The sequence below is a fragment of the Chrysochloris asiatica genome, unplaced genomic scaffold, assembly GCF_000296735.1.
Source record: "Chrysochloris asiatica unplaced genomic scaffold, ChrAsi1.0 scaffold00009, whole genome shotgun sequence".
Lineage (NCBI taxonomy): Eukaryota > Metazoa > Chordata > Mammalia > Afrosoricida > Chrysochloridae > Chrysochloris > Chrysochloris asiatica.
Genome location: NW_006408527.1, coordinates 20,757,656 through 20,773,598, shown reverse-complemented (window position 1 = coordinate 20,773,598; position 15,943 = coordinate 20,757,656). Strand labels below are relative to the sequence as shown.

Genomic DNA, 15,943 nt, shown 5'->3' with positions numbered 1-15,943 from the left:
TAAAACTAATGTTCTCCCATGTAAACTATCACATGCTCACAATAAAACATTAAAAGAAAGAATGAAAAAATAACAGCCTCATTCCTTCCAGGCAGGGCTTGGAACCTGTTTATGTTTATTCTGGTCCAACCCCCTGGGAGGACTGGCATTTCCAGCTCAGATATAAGGAATCTACATTTAAACAAGACCTTATAGATTTCCATAAGAATACTAGATAAGTACCTGGGGAATCTTGTTAAAATGTAGATTCAAATGTTATGTATCTGGGGTGGGGGTAGGGAATGCAAATTCTCAAGGGAGTGGAGGATGGGTGTGATGGTGCCTGGGCCGTTTTCAGGTTGTGAAGCGGTGACAGACTTCCTGTTTCCGAAGCTAGGGGCAGATTAGCCTTTGGTGGTTTTCCAGGGAGCCTCTAAGAAGCCTTACCCTTCCTTGAGATGGGCTGAGGATAAGTGGGTACAAGGAAACCACACAAAGCCCGAAAACCATAAACTAGGTCTGCAGTCTGTATTTATCACACTGGTCTGCTCACACAAGGTCCATTACCTACTAAGCACCTCCCTGGCTGGAATGACCAGAGGCAGAGATCATCCTGTCCTAGCTTAGAAGGAGAAATTGGAAAGGTTAGAGAAGGTCCTGCCTGGCCCAAGGTCACAGAAGAATCCGCACTGCTTCCACATCAACTGTATTTGTGAGGTGGTGGCAGGGAACAGTGGAGAGATGGACACAAAACTGGGGAGGACCAGAGCAGGTCCCTGCAGGCGCCAGGACTGTTTAGATTGCATCCTCAGTCTTATTGTCCATTGACTCTGTACCTACTTCTTCCTAATCCTTCTCCAGGGCCCAGGTCCTCTCCGGCCTCCAAGAACTCCCCTTCCTCCATGCCCTCACCCACATACCAGTGCACAAATGCCTTCTTGGCATACATCAAGTCAAACTTATGTTTGAGGAGAGCCCAAGCCTCAGAGATGGCCATGGTAATGCTTAGCATGCAGACTGCTGGCTGCACCTTGGCCAAATCTTCCCCAGGCACCACTGTGGGGGACTGGTAGTTGATGCCAACCTAAGGAGGCAAAGGAAGTAGTATTAGCACCTGGTTCTATGTTCCTGGAGGGGTTTTTTATAAGGATTATCAAAACTGGGAAAGGAGCAGTCACCTTGGAGAAGGCATTTGCTAATCTGCAAGAAAGGGGGGGGGGGGGGGAGCCAAGTAAACCACTACAGGAAACAGACAAATCCAGAATGTGGACCTACCACAAGAGAATGGGACTAGTCTCTTCAAAAGGTCACTCTCAAATTTGCTCTGTGTCAGTTGTTCAAATTTATAATGTGTTATGATTCTTTTCTCATTCGAAACAAATATTAACTCTGATACTTAAAAAAAAAATCACTAACAAGAAAAAAGGGACTCTAGAAACTTTATAGACAAAACTAGAAGGGGAAAGAAAAAAAAAATCTCATGGAAAGAAAAGATTTTTCCATGTACTTTTCAAAGCTCCCTTGCATAATGCCTGGTCCTTGATTGTTGTTGTTAAGTGCTGTAGAGACCCATAGAGACCCTGTACAGGTTTTCCGAGGCTGTAAATCTTGACGGGAGCAGAAAGCCTCATCTTTCTGCCACGGAACAGCTGGTAGTTTCGAACTGCTGACCTTAAGGTTTGCAGTCCGATTCGTAATCACTACGCTACCAGAGCTCCTTGGTCCTTGATTAGATCCTGATTTAAAAAAAGCATACGGGACAACTGGAAATGTCTGAATACTAACTAGATATTTTATTTGGGGATGGTACAGGGCCGGGCAGTGTTTTGTGCTGTTATGCATAGAGTTTCTATGAGTCAGGAACCTAGCAACAACATTAGTTTTTTAAGCATTCAAAATAGATTTGTTGCAGTAGCTCAAAAGAGGGAATAAATCTTTATGGCGAGGATCATTCCCACCCCCTCCACACACGGAGAAGGCAGGGATAGGCAACTTGGACATTGGCTACCCAAAGTGGGGGGGCTACAAGGGCAAGAAGTGACTGGCTTACAAGCTTTCATGAGGGAATCTAGATCCAGAGGGCGTGGAGGAAGGTAGAATCTCCACTGAGAATCTCCACTGAGTAGTATCCAGTCTGTCTGGGCAGGGTTGATGAAAGGAAATGTGGATAGGTCTCCTGTGATACAATAGTGAATAATTGTTATCAAGGAGTGACTGGAAGGGTTGGAAATTTAAAGGTAGAAGTTTTGTAGCAAGGAAGGGAGTGATTAATTTAGTAGTCTAGGAGCAGAGGTCCCTGGGACCATCAAGGGAGAAGAGCAGAGAGCAGGACCTTACCCAGAGAAGCAGTGACACCAGAGATGGAGGCAGAAATGATGACGTGGAGAGATGGAGCAGCTGGAGACTTTAGACCCAGAGAGGGAGAGAGGCTGTGTGCTAATCATGGTGGGTGGGGGAAGGCTTGCAGGATATATACCCTTTGGTTGATGATGCATGGAGGGGATTGTAACCAAGGCAATAAAATGATATTCGATAGGATGAATGTAAAACTAATGTTCTCCCATGGAAACTGTCACATAATTCAAAATAAAACATTAAAAAAAAGATTTGTGCAATGACATGGAGAGATTAAGCAGCTGAGGACTCTAGACTCATGGAAAGAGAAAGGCTGTGTGCTGGTGGCTAGGAGACTGGCTTCCAGAATGTGCCCTTTGGTTATTTAAATGATTATATATCCCTTCATGGTGGTTTATATGTTTTGTTTTTGTACATCATAAAAAAAAAAAAGAGAGAGAGAGAGAGAGAAAGGGGTTTTCTTGATAAAAGAAACAATCTATGATAGTTTTGGGGGAAGGAGGAAATGATACATACACTAGAGGGTAGATACACATTGACAGGGGTGAGGGGACAGGCAATATACAACCAGGAGGAAAGATAGGGTTTGGGAGACACAGGAAGGAATGCAATAGTTGGAGTGAATAGAGGTAAATGCTGTTAACTGCTGGTACATGGAGGGGATTGCAACCATATAATGAAGCAAAGCTTATGATCTGTTGAACATAAAAGTGATGATCTGCTCTGTAAACCACTCAATTCACAGTAAAAAGTTAAAAAGAAAAAATTGTGCATTAAAACCACAGTAAAAGTTACACACATAAAGATTTATATAAATATAAATTAAAGAGATGCCTTTATGATGTATGTTGACATTCAGTGAGCTTAAATGAATCAGCAAAACACAAATAAAGGAAATACAGTAGAGGTGGCTGTTGAATCTTGGTGGTGAGATATTTATGCATTAGTCTTTCTACTTTCCTATGGTTTAGCGAATACCAAACTTTTTGTGAAGATCTTCAATTGAGATCGAAACTCCATTTATTTAACTTAGTAGGTGATGAGCTGGGCTGCTAACCCCAAGGTCAGCAGTTCAAATCTACCAGTTTTTCTGCAAGAGAAAGATGAGGTTTGCTGCTCCTGTAAAACATTGACAGCCTCAGAAACTCTATACAGGATCTCTATAAGTTGGAACTAACTTAGTGGCACACAACCACCACCATCCGGTATACAAAAATATGAGTATATTTCACATTCAATTGTTGCTGAAAAAATAAAAGTCACTCAGCTTCTTCTTAATGCCTTTTGGGATAGCAAGCTTACTATCTCTTAAAGACACTCTACTCTTCCTTTCAATAGCTAAAGCTCTTCCTAATGTGGTGATGGAAAGGAGGTTGTCCTCCCAGAATCCCACCCCTCCTGGGCAGCAGGATAACTCAATGCCAGCAAGCAGTTATTATCTTTCAGACCACAGAGGAGTCCCTGCTTCCCATCGCTTTGTGGCCAGTCACCCACAGCGTTTTAACAAGGCAGGAGAGCTGTGGGTTTTCTAAATGCCACAGTTGCTACCTTTCATCTCTCTAGAGTCTTGTCCAGGAAGAAAGCCCATTAAACTTAAAAACTAGAGCATCTGCCCAGCACCCTCTGGGAAAGTGAGCTGATAGAAAGGGTGGGGCAGAGATGAGTTCTTCCTCATTCTTTCAAAAGGAAGAGACTGCATTCATACCCACAGAACACAAGTCTTCTGACCTAAATAAATGCTTTCCCCATTTTCTGAATGAGAGAGGCCCTTCTGTGCTTCCAAAAGCACTCCTTTCCTATGGAGGAGAAATCCTAATCTGTGGTACATGAGGATCAGATCTCCCCTAGTCCAGGAATGCCTATTTATCAGGCTAAGTGACATGACACAGATGCCTTTCATTTCAAATCAAATAAACCTTGGCTTAAGAGTTCAAAGTCTAGATAGGCTGAGATCTATCAAGTTAAAAAACCTCTAAAGAGTCCTGGTGTGGTGCTGTGGGTTAATGCACCAGAATGCAAAGCCATTTGAACTGCAAGGACAGCGGTTCAAGCTCACCAGCTGCTCCTTAGAAACCCTTGGAATCGACTCGACGGCACTTGATAACAACAAGGAGGCTTGGTGTGGTGTTGTAGAACAAGCACTGGACTGCTAACCACAAGGTCGGTGGTTCAAACCCACCAGCTACTCCTCAGAAACCCTATACAGGGTTGCTATCAGTCAGAACTGACTCGACAGCACTTAACAAGGAGTACTGATGCATTCAGACTGTGGTGTTGGTGATGAGTATTGAATATACCATGGACTTAGAAGTTTTGGAAGAAATACAACCAGAATGCTCCTTAGAAGAGATAATGTGTTCCAAGACAAATCAACACAAAAGACAGTCTCTAGAAGTAGACATGTTTGGTCAAGTAGATGGCCAAGGGAAACTCTCAATGAGATGGAATGACAAAGTAGCCACAACTATGGTATTAAACAGCAACAATCATGAAGATAACACAAGGTCTGGGAACCATTGTGTTCTAAGTAAGGTAGCTATGAGTCTGAGCTGCTCCAACTCCCCCTATCCCTGGGCCACTTGTTCTACAAGTCTGCAGTTCTCTCTTCTCAGTGGGTACACAAGTCACATGCTAACCCTTCCCTTTCCCACAACTTGCCTTGAAACCTGTGGGGCACCAGTCCACAAACTGGATGGTGTGCTTGGTCTTAACAGTGGCAATGGTAGCATTCACATCCTTGGGTACCACTTCTCCACAGTAGAGCATGCAGCAAGCTATGTACTTGCCCAGGTGAGGGTCACATTTGACCATCTGATTGGAGGGTTCAAAGCAAGCATTGGTAATCTGCTACTGAGTGCTGCTCATGGTAGGCCTTCTCAGCTGAGACAATGAGTGAGTAGGTCACCAAGGGAAAGTAGATGCATGGGTAGGCAACAGATAGGTCTAGAACTCTGTGAAGTCCACATTGAGGGCACTGTCAAAGCGCAGGAAGGCGGCGATGGAAGACACAATCTGCCCAATGAGCTGGTTGAGGTTGATATACAATGTCCAGTTTGCAGTGGCAGATATCACAGATGGCCTTGTTGTCTACCATGAAGGCACAGTCTGAGTGTTCTAGGGTGGTGTGAGTAGTTAGGATGGAGTTATATGGTTCCACAAATGCTCTGGACACTTGGGGGCCTAGGTAGATGGCAAACTCCAACTGGGACTTCTTTCCATAGTCAACAGAAAGCCGTTCTATCAGCAGAGAGGTGAAGCCTGAGCCGGTGCCTCCCCCAAGGCTATGGAAGATCAGGAAGCCCTGAAACCTGGTGCACGGGTCTGTCTAGGATGGGAGATGACAGATACTGTTATAGATGGAGATGGTCATTGTAACATATTCTAAATGAATTCAGCATAAAAAAAAAAAACCACCCCAAAACACACCTTTGAAGTAAAATTTATACTTGCATGTATACATTTTATTGAATGGACCTTTCAAAGATTTTTGACAGTAACTACCAAACTAATTAAGATATAAAGATCTGTCACCCCAGAAAGTTCCCTCATGCTCACTTTTGCTTTTACTTCTGCAGAAAGTTCCCTCATGCTCACTTTTGCTTTTACTTCTGCAGAGGTGACGATAACAAAAACAAACCTATTAGGGGCTAGAAGCTTTGGGAAGAGAGATGACCTAGGGCAGTGTGGTGTGTGTGAAGCGGGAGGGGTAGGTGGGTTGATGAGGGTGAGGTGGGACAGAGCATTTGTATTCAGAGAGCTGTACCCTCTCAGCAGGGCCCTGGACAAGTACCTTTATCCAACACAGTCAGTCATTCCTTGAACAACAAAAGCATCAACGCATACCAGACAGGTAGGTAGCAATAGTATGAAATTTTCCTTTTAAGAAATGTCTAATCCTAGAGGATATTTTATTTTCATTCTGGAGGTCGAGAGCAGAGAATCCCATTTCTCAGGTCACTCTTGGGTGCTCAGAGTCTCTACTGAATAGCAAGCAGGGAGCGCATCTAGGTAATCACCCTAGCAGAACAGTGCCAACCTATTGGCTCCTAAGTTCTGACTCCTAGCGGCTGTACTCCTGGTCCTGAGGTAAGGGGTGGGGTAAACTGGAGAAACAGTTCAAAGCTAAGCAGGAGCTTCTCCCAGCTGGAAAGTTCTACTTGGGAATCTAATAACAGCAAGTTGGGCTACTGAGGCAGCTTCCTGCTAGTTGCTGGCACTAAAGATGATGGATCAGAGTTCAAAGGCAGCCTGAATCAGACAATCAGACCTGACAAAGTGGGGACAAGTAGAGCTCACATAATCAGGGCTGGAGCAAGTGACTCAGGTTTCTAACCCTCCTAGATCTACACCAAGGACACACAGCGCCTCCTAGAGGAAGTGGAGCAGACAGCTGGGTGAGAAGAAGGGCTGCAGACAAGGGCACCAGTCCCAGACCTGTCCTTTTCTTTTCTCCATGCACACGTTCAGTCTCTCAGGCCAGGGAGGGAAGTCAAGGCCATAGTGGCCTCCTGCAGGTGCTGGGATCACCCGGTTCTGCTCACCAGTTTTTGGATTTGCTCCAGCACCAGATCGATGATCTCCTTCCCCACAGTGTAGTGGCCATGGGCATAGTTGTTGGCAGCATCTTCCTTGCCGGTTATCAACTGCTCAGGGTGGAAGTTGTTGTTATGTGCCATGGAGTCGGTTCCGACTCACAGTGACCCTGCATAGGGTTTCCAACGCTATAAATCTTTACGAGGACAGAAAGCCTCATCTTTCTCTCACAAACAGCTGGTAGTTTTGAACTGCTGACCCTAAGGTTAGCAGCCTGATTCATAACCACTACGCTACCAGGATGGAAGAGCTTTATATAAATGCCAGTTCTTACTCCAACTTGAGGGGAAGAAAGAAGCCAAAAGCAAGAGAGGCTGGCCTCCCTCCCCAGAGGACACAGGGCATCTTTGCCACCAAGTTCCCATATCTGTACCTACACAACAGTTACGGGCATATGGCACTCAGAGGCCACATATAAAGTCCGGCCCTACCTGGGGTCCTGGTATGGCACTGTGGAATATGCAGTGGACTGCTAACCAGAAGGAAGGTTGGTGGTTCAAACCCCAACTGCTCTTCAGAAACCATATACAGGGTCGCTATGAGTTGGAACTGACTCGATGGCAGTTAACACTTTAACCTTTGACGGGTGAAGTAACACAAACGGAATGTTCCAAAATGGTCACACTAATGTCATCTTGGAGTCCTGGTGGGCACTGGTATGGTTTATGCACTGGGCTGCAAAGTTGGTTTGAACCACATGGTCGGCGGTTCAAGCTCACCAGCTACTCCTTGGAAACCCTATACAGGATTGCTATCAGTTGGAACAGACTTGATGGTACTTAACAACTGAAACCGTATCTCCTCTCCCTTTCCCATGCTCTTGCTATCTAAGGGCTCAATAGCCTCCTCCTCCTGCTGTGCCAACCAAAACTTTGTTGTTTAATGGGGGAGGCGGGGCAGGCAGCCCTGTACATTGTGATTTTCCTACCTCTCCTAGTTCTGCATACTGCCCATAACTGCCCTGATGTGCATGTGAAGCTTGTACAACCCATGATATAAAAAGACCCTGGTCTTTTAAGGAGCTCTGGTAGCGTGGTGGTTACGAATCGGGCTGCTAACCTCAAGGTCAGCAGTTCGAAACTACCAGTGGCTCTGCGGGAGAAAGATGAGGTGTTCTGCTCCCGTAAAGATTTACAGCCTCGGAAACCCTGTGCAAGGTCACTATGAGTCGGAACCGACTCCACGGTACTTAACAACAACAGCCCCCACCCATCGTGTGGTAAAACTTCAATATCCAGCCTGCCGCCACCAGACATAGCTGTTTCACTCCTTTGTAGGTAAATTTCCTTGTCGGTAAACCATCTCTTTTCTTTTATTTTCTGTAATAAAATAATGTCTCTCAGAATGAGTCCTGGTTATTTTATCGGTTTCTTTGCATCTATGTGCTTCAAAGGTTTTTTCCTTCTGGGCCTGAACCCCAAATAGGGTCAAAGCCAGGATTACCTTCAATGGTCTCCTTCCTTCTGACCTTAGCCACCTCATTCGTGGAGAATTAGAGTGGTTCAAAGGAATCTCATCAACCGTTGGTTGAGTAAGAACATACACTAATGCAGAAAAGCAAGCCCACAATTTTATCTACAACAACAGTTTTAGAAAGATGGGGGAAGGGTAGAAGTTTCAGAAGCCGGAATCTGAGGAGATCCAGACACAGAAGAGCCCCTGGGAGCCAGCAAGAGCCAAGCTCCAACAGTCCAGGGGTCTGCTTCAGTTAAGGCTGAGCAGAGGCCATTGCGATCGTCATCATCATTCTCAGTTTCTTAAGCAATCTTATCATCTGGGCCTGGGGATAGGAAAGAGGAAGTCTAAAGTTTCTCCTTTCATAGCCACTCCCTTTCTGGTGCTTTCATTGTAGGTCTGACTCCAGACTCTAACATCTGGTAGTTTCCTGGTAGAGCTATTTCAACGGATCTCCTCTCCTTCCCTTAGCACAGGAAGCCCCCAGGACCCCCTCCTACAGTCAGAGTCTAGACAAAAGCAGTGGACTTCAGTGTTGCTCTTGGCACGGGACTGCCTGCATTCCAAGTATTTTTCCACTAAACAGAGCTCCCTGCAGTTATCTGTAACAGTAGGCTCCAGGTCCACAAAGACAGCCCAGGGCACATGTTGCCAGCCCCCCCTCCCCTCACTGAAGAAGGTGTTGAAGGAGTCATCACTGCTCCTCAGGGTTTCGTTTCTGGGCATGGTACCTTTGGCCTGGATGTTGTGCTCCAGGCAGCAGAGCTCCCAGCAGGCACTGCCCATCTGCACCACGGCCTGGCCCACAAGGATGGAGATATACTCACACTAATGGGGCGAAGAGAGCAAAATGACGTGCAGTGAGGGTCGTGTGGGGGTTGGGAAATTGAAAAGCCTTACTTGGGAGCATCTCTTATGCTTTCTGTCTTGGACTAACACTGTGCTATCTAGTCCAAAACTCCCAAACTCGGTTCTCTTTCCAGGCCTCCCCACTATCTCCAGGTCCACATTTTCCTTTAATTAACTCAGAGCTTAAGAACAAAAGTGGCTATAGCCTAGGTTTTCTAGGGCAGGAACTAAAGAAAATTACAAGTCATATAGTCAAATCTTATTGCACAGAGCCCCCTCTGCTGGCTGGGGTGACTTAGGAAACCTCCAAAACAAAATCAAACAAAAAATTAAGAGACCCCATATGTGGCAGTTGAGAACTATGGGTTCTTGTTGTTGTTGTTAAGTGCCTTCGAGTCGGTTCCGACCCATAGCGACCCTGTACAGGGTTTCCGAGGGTGTAAATCCTTAAGGGAGTAGAAAGCCTCATCTTTCTCCCGCGGAGCGGCTGGTAGTTTCGAACCGCTGACCTTAAGGTTCGCAGCCCGATTCGTAACCACTACGCTACCAGAGCTCCTTAGTGGCTGATTTTTCCCAACTAAATCTCCAGGCCTCTGCCAACCTTCCAGTTAATATGCACGCGATCCAGGGACTCTTCAGGAACTGTCATAGTCCTACTTTCCAAGATAGGCCCACCAGGAACTTCTAGTCTCAAACAATAGGGTCTCTATGGCAGAACTCTGTCTCTTCCACACCCTGAAGGGGCAGCTGACTGTTATTTCAGGTCTGGCATTAACTTAAATGAAGACTAGAATTCACTCACCCATAGCCACTCCTTTCTAGACACTTGTCCTTTGCCCGCTTCACTACAGACAGGTGCTTGACCCAAGCTAGTACCCCTCAAAGGTCACAGCAGACGCCAGAAGACCATTCCATCTTCCCACTCTCCTCACTTAGGAAATTCTTGTTGTTGTTGTTAAGTGCTTTCGAGTTGGTTCGGACCCATAGCGACCCTGTACAGGGTTTCTGAGGCTGTAAATCTTTACGGGAGCAGAAAGCCTCATCTTTCTCCTGTAGAACAGCTGGTAGTTTCGAACTGCTGACCTTGAGGCTCCCAGCCAGATTTGTAACCACTACGCTACCAGAACTTACAGGGGATAAACTCTGGGGCCTTCGGGCTTTTTCATTCATAACTCACAGTCTAGAAGTTCAGTTGGAAAGGGGTGTGTACCTCCCAAATGCAGAGACGGTCTTCTTGGAGAGTAAGCCAAGTTTCCCAGTGTTAGAAACTATCTTTCAAGATGGGATCAACAGATTCCTTGTCCCCACAAGTTCTTATGTATCTCAAGTTCGTGGGCACCCAAAGAGGAGAGAATTGGAGCAAAGAACATTCTTTGCCAAGAATCAAGTGTTTACTGAAAACCCTGGTTAGGTAAAGGGCCAAAGGACATGGGTCTCAGAGCCCTGGCCTGAACCGCGACGGCCCAAGACAGGTATTTAGAGGAATGGGCTCTGAACTGGAGAAACCTGTTGCGGTTTCCTGACATCCTAGGTCCGTTCTCCAGCGCGCGAGTGTGACCTCACGGGGAGGCGGGGACTGCGAGAGAGGCGGGTGCCTCTTTGTCCAGGACCACTTCGGAAAGACTTTTTGGGCGCGTCCAGGTCTCCGGCAGGTTCCCGAGCACACTCCACAACTGGGTCCACTCTGCGTCCTGAGCAAGTACGTTCCCGCCACGTTCTCGCTACATTTCTAGCCCATCTCCATGCTCCCCGAGCGCAACCTAGGCGCTCATACCTTTTCCATCTAGAATCGGGCTGCGAGCCTCAAGGTCAGAAGATCGAAACTACCAGCTGTTCCCTGGGAGAAAGATGAGGCTTTCTGCTCCCGTAGAGATTTACAGCCTCGGAAACCCTATACAGGGTCGCTATGAGTCGGAACCGACTCCACGGCACAAAACAACAACAACAACAGTAGGGAACGGGCGGAGAATAGCAATGCTTAGTCTCCCCGTGCGTCCCCAGCCCTCCTCACAGCCCACCCCCAGGCTGCCCTTACCGAGGACTTCCGGGCGCCACTCGCCCTAACCCCGCGCTTCACCCCCCTCCACAACTTCCACTCGAGTACCTCCAGCACCCGCTCACCATCGTTTTTCCGATAGGCAAAGTTTGCGAAGGGTCGGTGGGTTACAGACGCATTAATAATCTCTGGTAACAACACGCATACCAGCGCCCGGTGCCTTATAGGAATTTATATGTCCCCGCCGAGCCTCGAGTTGCATTCCCATTGGGCTGTGGCCAGACCGACACCGCCCTTTCCGCGCCTCTGACTGGTCCAGCCCCCTCCCCCCAACCAAGGCCCGCCCCTCTTCCCACTATTGGGCCACCGTTTATGAAAGGTCCTCGCGGTAGTCGGCCATTGGACAGATTGCTAAACCAAAGGAAGGGTAGAACATCGGAGGTCCGAGTCCTCGCGGACAGCTCGACTATCTTCTCTGTTGAAGTTGTGCTGGGTCTGAGAAATTGTACTTTGGGGAAATATATTCATTCCGTTTTTATCACAGGTAACACCGGTAACACCGCGAACCTGGTTGAAAGTGTGTCTCACTCGGAGACTTGAGCTCGTGCCCCGCTGGAGAGGAGAAAAGATGCTGCGTTAGGCAACAAGTACTGGCGGCTTCCAAGACGGAACAAAATGCAGCTGGTTCGAGCAGACAGGTGTGGACAATAGCATTGCGGGTTCAGGTAACTGAAATTTACCTCCGCTTTGATTCAGACCATGAAGTTCTGGTGTCGCAGTGGTTAAGCACTATGCTGCTATTCAAAATGTCATTGGAAGAAAGATGTAGCAGTCTGCTTCCGCAAAGATTTACAACCTTTTAGGACCTCTGGTAGCGTAATGGTTACAAATCAGGCTGCTAACCTCAGGGTCAGCTGTTCGAAACTACCAGCTGTTCCGCGGGGTAAAGATGAGGCTTTCTGCTCCTGTAAAGATGTACAGCCTCGGAAACCCTGTACAGGGTCATTATGAGTCGGAACCGACTCAACGGCACATAACAACAACGATTCCTGGTGTGGCGCTGTGGGTCAATGTTCCAGACTGCAAAGCCGTTTGAACTGCACGGTCGGCGGTTCAAGCTCACCAGCTGCTCCTCGGAAACCCTGTACAGGGTCGCTAGGAGTCGGAACTGACTCGATGGCACTTTACAACAAAGACAAGGGATTAATGCGCCAGACTACAAAGCCGTTTGAACTGCAAAGTCGGTCGTTCAAGCTCACCAGCTATTCCTTGGAAACCCTATACAGGGTCACTATGAGTCGCTATAGGATAAGCACTGGACTGCCAACCACAAGGTTGGCGATACAAACCCTATACCAGGTCAGTTGAACTGATTCCCTGGCACTTAATAAAACAACACAGAGCTAATTGAGAGTGATGCAATCAGAGTAGCTTTTTAGATAATAAATAGATATTAGCTGGCTTCCAGTCAGTCCCACTCATGGAGACCTCATGCACAATGGAATTGCACTGATGTAACCCTTAGTGTTTTACTTGGCCTGTTTTTCAGAAGTAGATAGCTTGTTAATCTTTCTTCCTTTCATTCCTTTTGACCAGTCTCAGCCTGAGAATGGTGGTGGTTATATATCATGGATTACGACTCATAGCAACCCTGCTTCCCGAGGCTGTAAATCTCTATGGGAGCAGAAAGTCTCATCATCACACTGACAGACAGGTGGTGGCTGTGCATGAGGTACACTGGTCCGGAATCGAACCCAGGTCCTGGAAGGTGAGGATTCTACTACTGAGCCACCTCTGCCCTTATATGCAGATGCTCCTTTTGTATTACTTTATTACAGTGGTAGTTTCACATTGTTCCACATTAAGGGCATATATGCACATTTTCCCTCTCCTCAAACTGTCAACTCAAGTGAAATCATATTTCTAAATACCTAAGAGTAGTGAATTGGACTCCTGGCGTGGCACTTGTAGGATCAGCACTGGACTGCTAACCACAAAGTCGGTAGTTCAAACTCACCAGCTATTCATCGGAAACCCCATACAGGGTCACTGAGTCGGAACCTACTTGAAGGCACTTACTAACAACAGCAACAAGAGCACCAAATTAGCCCTTTTTTAGTTTGGAAGGTGGTTAATTGGTGTTTTGTGTTATTCAGTGACGGGACACACTCCACTCACAATGATGACACTGAATATTTGTGCAGCACTTTCCAGAGGCACCCAAAGTACCCCCATCATCTTGCATTCATTCTCTTCCTTGTGACTGCATTTAGTTGATGCAGGGCTGGCTTGGAGACTTGAGTTCTTGCCCAAGGAAAATTTGTAGTTGTAAAGACTTTCTACTGATAGAGCTCAAGAAGTTTCAAAGTTTTTATTGGCCAGTGTGGCATCATACCAGCTGTCCCCCTGGACCTCACAGAGGTTTAGCCATGGTATTCTAAAATTTCCTGAAATATTTTGAAACTAAATGATGTTCAGGTGACTTGGGGAGGTTTAAGTCCAGGGTGCAAAGGTTAAGTTTGAATTCTGAAAAGTATTCTTTGGTTCCAACTCTTGGAATTGGGTCCTATGAGGCAGCCAGTTTTAAAGTGATGGCCTTTGATTAGGGCTGAAGTGAGAGTATGTAGGTGACCATTCACATAAGCGCTTTGGAAACCCATGTATACAACAGTAATGCATAGTTACTTTCCAAGGAGTAGCTTGTAGTTCAAACCGACTTTCCAGTGAAGTTCTTACCCTACAGTGCCACACCAGGACTCTGACTCCATTTTGCCCAATCCTTCAATATTGCAAGTCCGTCCAGGTTTGAATTTTTTTCTTCAGTTCCCAAGCTTGAGAAATGCTAAGCATATTCTTCCCTCTTGGTTTTCTAACTCCAGATCTTTGCACATTTCATTGTATTTGACTGTCTTTTCAAGCTGCCCTTTGTAATTTTCTATTAGGATTTTTTACCTCCTCATTTCTTCCATTTGCTTTATCATCTCTACGCTGGAGAGCTAGTTTCAGAGTCTCTTTTGACATCCATTTTGTTTTTTTTCTTTTTTCTTGTCTTCTTAATGACCTTTTGCGTTCTTCCTGGGTGATGTTCTTGATGTCATCCCACAACTCTGGCCTTTGGTCATTAGTGTTCAATGAGTCAAATCTGTTCTTGAGATGATGACTAAATTAAGGTAGGATATGTTCAAGGTCATATTTTTGCTCTTATGGACTTATTTTTATTTTTTCCAGCTTCAACTTGAACTTGCATATTAGCATTTCAAGATTTAGCTTGAATTATACTGCTGTCTGTGATAGGATAATATCCATACATCTACAAGACCAGTTAATACAAGTATTATTCAAAGTTACACACCAACCAGTAAAGCCAGTGATGATGAAATTGAAGAGTCCTACCATCATCTTCGATATGAAATTGATCAAACTTGCAATCAAGATGTATTGATAATTATTGGTGATTGGAATGTGAAGGTTGGAAACAAAGAGAAACGATCAGGCTTTAGAAAATAAGGTCTTGGTGATAGAAACAATGCTGGATATCGCCTGATAGAATTTTGCAAGACCAATGACTTCATTGCAAATACCTTTTTTTAAGCAACATAAAAGATGACTATACATATGGACCTCACCAGATGGAATACACAGAAATCAAATTGACTACAACTGTGGAAAGAGATGATGGAAAAGCTCCACATCATCAGCCAGAACGAGGCCAGGGACAGACTGTGGAACAGACTATCTTTGAACATAGCAAGCAGTTATTTAAAGTCTGGGCCTGATAGCTCCAAAATTCATTATTCACCATGGGCCTATTTTTATTTAGTATTTTGCTGATTTTTTTGTCTTGCGTTCTCATGTGGCTAGTTACATTTTATTGCTTTCAGGACATCGTATTAGCAAATTTGTTTGTAGAACTCATTTGAAGACTGAGATACTGCCAAATTCCACAGAGTTTTTGCTAATTTATGACAAGGATGTGGGGGAAGTTTCTTACTCTTAATCTTATTTTAAGGACTGAGATCATTGGAAGCTGAGCTGAAATCCACTGAAAATGCCCTTTTATTTTCAACTGCTTGTTCACCCTTACTCTTAGGGTGCAAAGTAATGAAGATGTCAGACCACATGAGGGATGTTCACCAGGCCAGCTACCTTTTGGCAGGCCCTTTTCTCCTATTTCTCTATATGATTGTCAGAATCATTTCATAGACCCTGAACCACCACCTCCAAGTTTGGTAAGTGCTCCCGGGACAATAATGACATATAGACCATCTTCTCGTGGTCTCGCAGGTCCAATAGTTCTGCAAAGCCATGTTAGCTTTCTGATGCCTTCAGATTTTATTGTTGTTAACTTTTTATTGTGAATTGAGCAAAGGTTTACAAGAAATTGTTTATTTAGTTTCATCTCAGTGGCAGTCCCCTAGCGGAATAGCACATATCCTACTTCCTGTGGTTCTTATTTCCATTCTCCATCTTTCCCACCCTTCTGAATTTTTTCCTTAGGTCAATGTGGCCCTTTTGATCTTGGATGATTGACCATTCTATGGTGTGCATTCCTCATTAGTGGTGTTGTCCCTAGTATCTGTTTATCTACTGCTTGGGTGAAAATTGAGCTATGAGGGTGAGCTTGTTTACAGCCCTAAAGAGTGACTAAGGATCATAGTCTTGGTGTTTCGCCAGTCTCTACCTGACCAGTATACCTGGTTATTATTATTTTTTTAA

The 15,943-nt window shown here is 45.5% G+C and overlaps 1 pseudogene; it reads right to left on the bottom strand.

Annotated features, from left to right (window-relative positions):
• Positions 1-774: 774 nt before the first annotated feature.
• Positions 775-14,626, bottom strand: LOC102814884 (annotated as a pseudogene).
• Between the last annotated feature and the right edge of the window lie 1,317 nt (positions 14,627-15,943).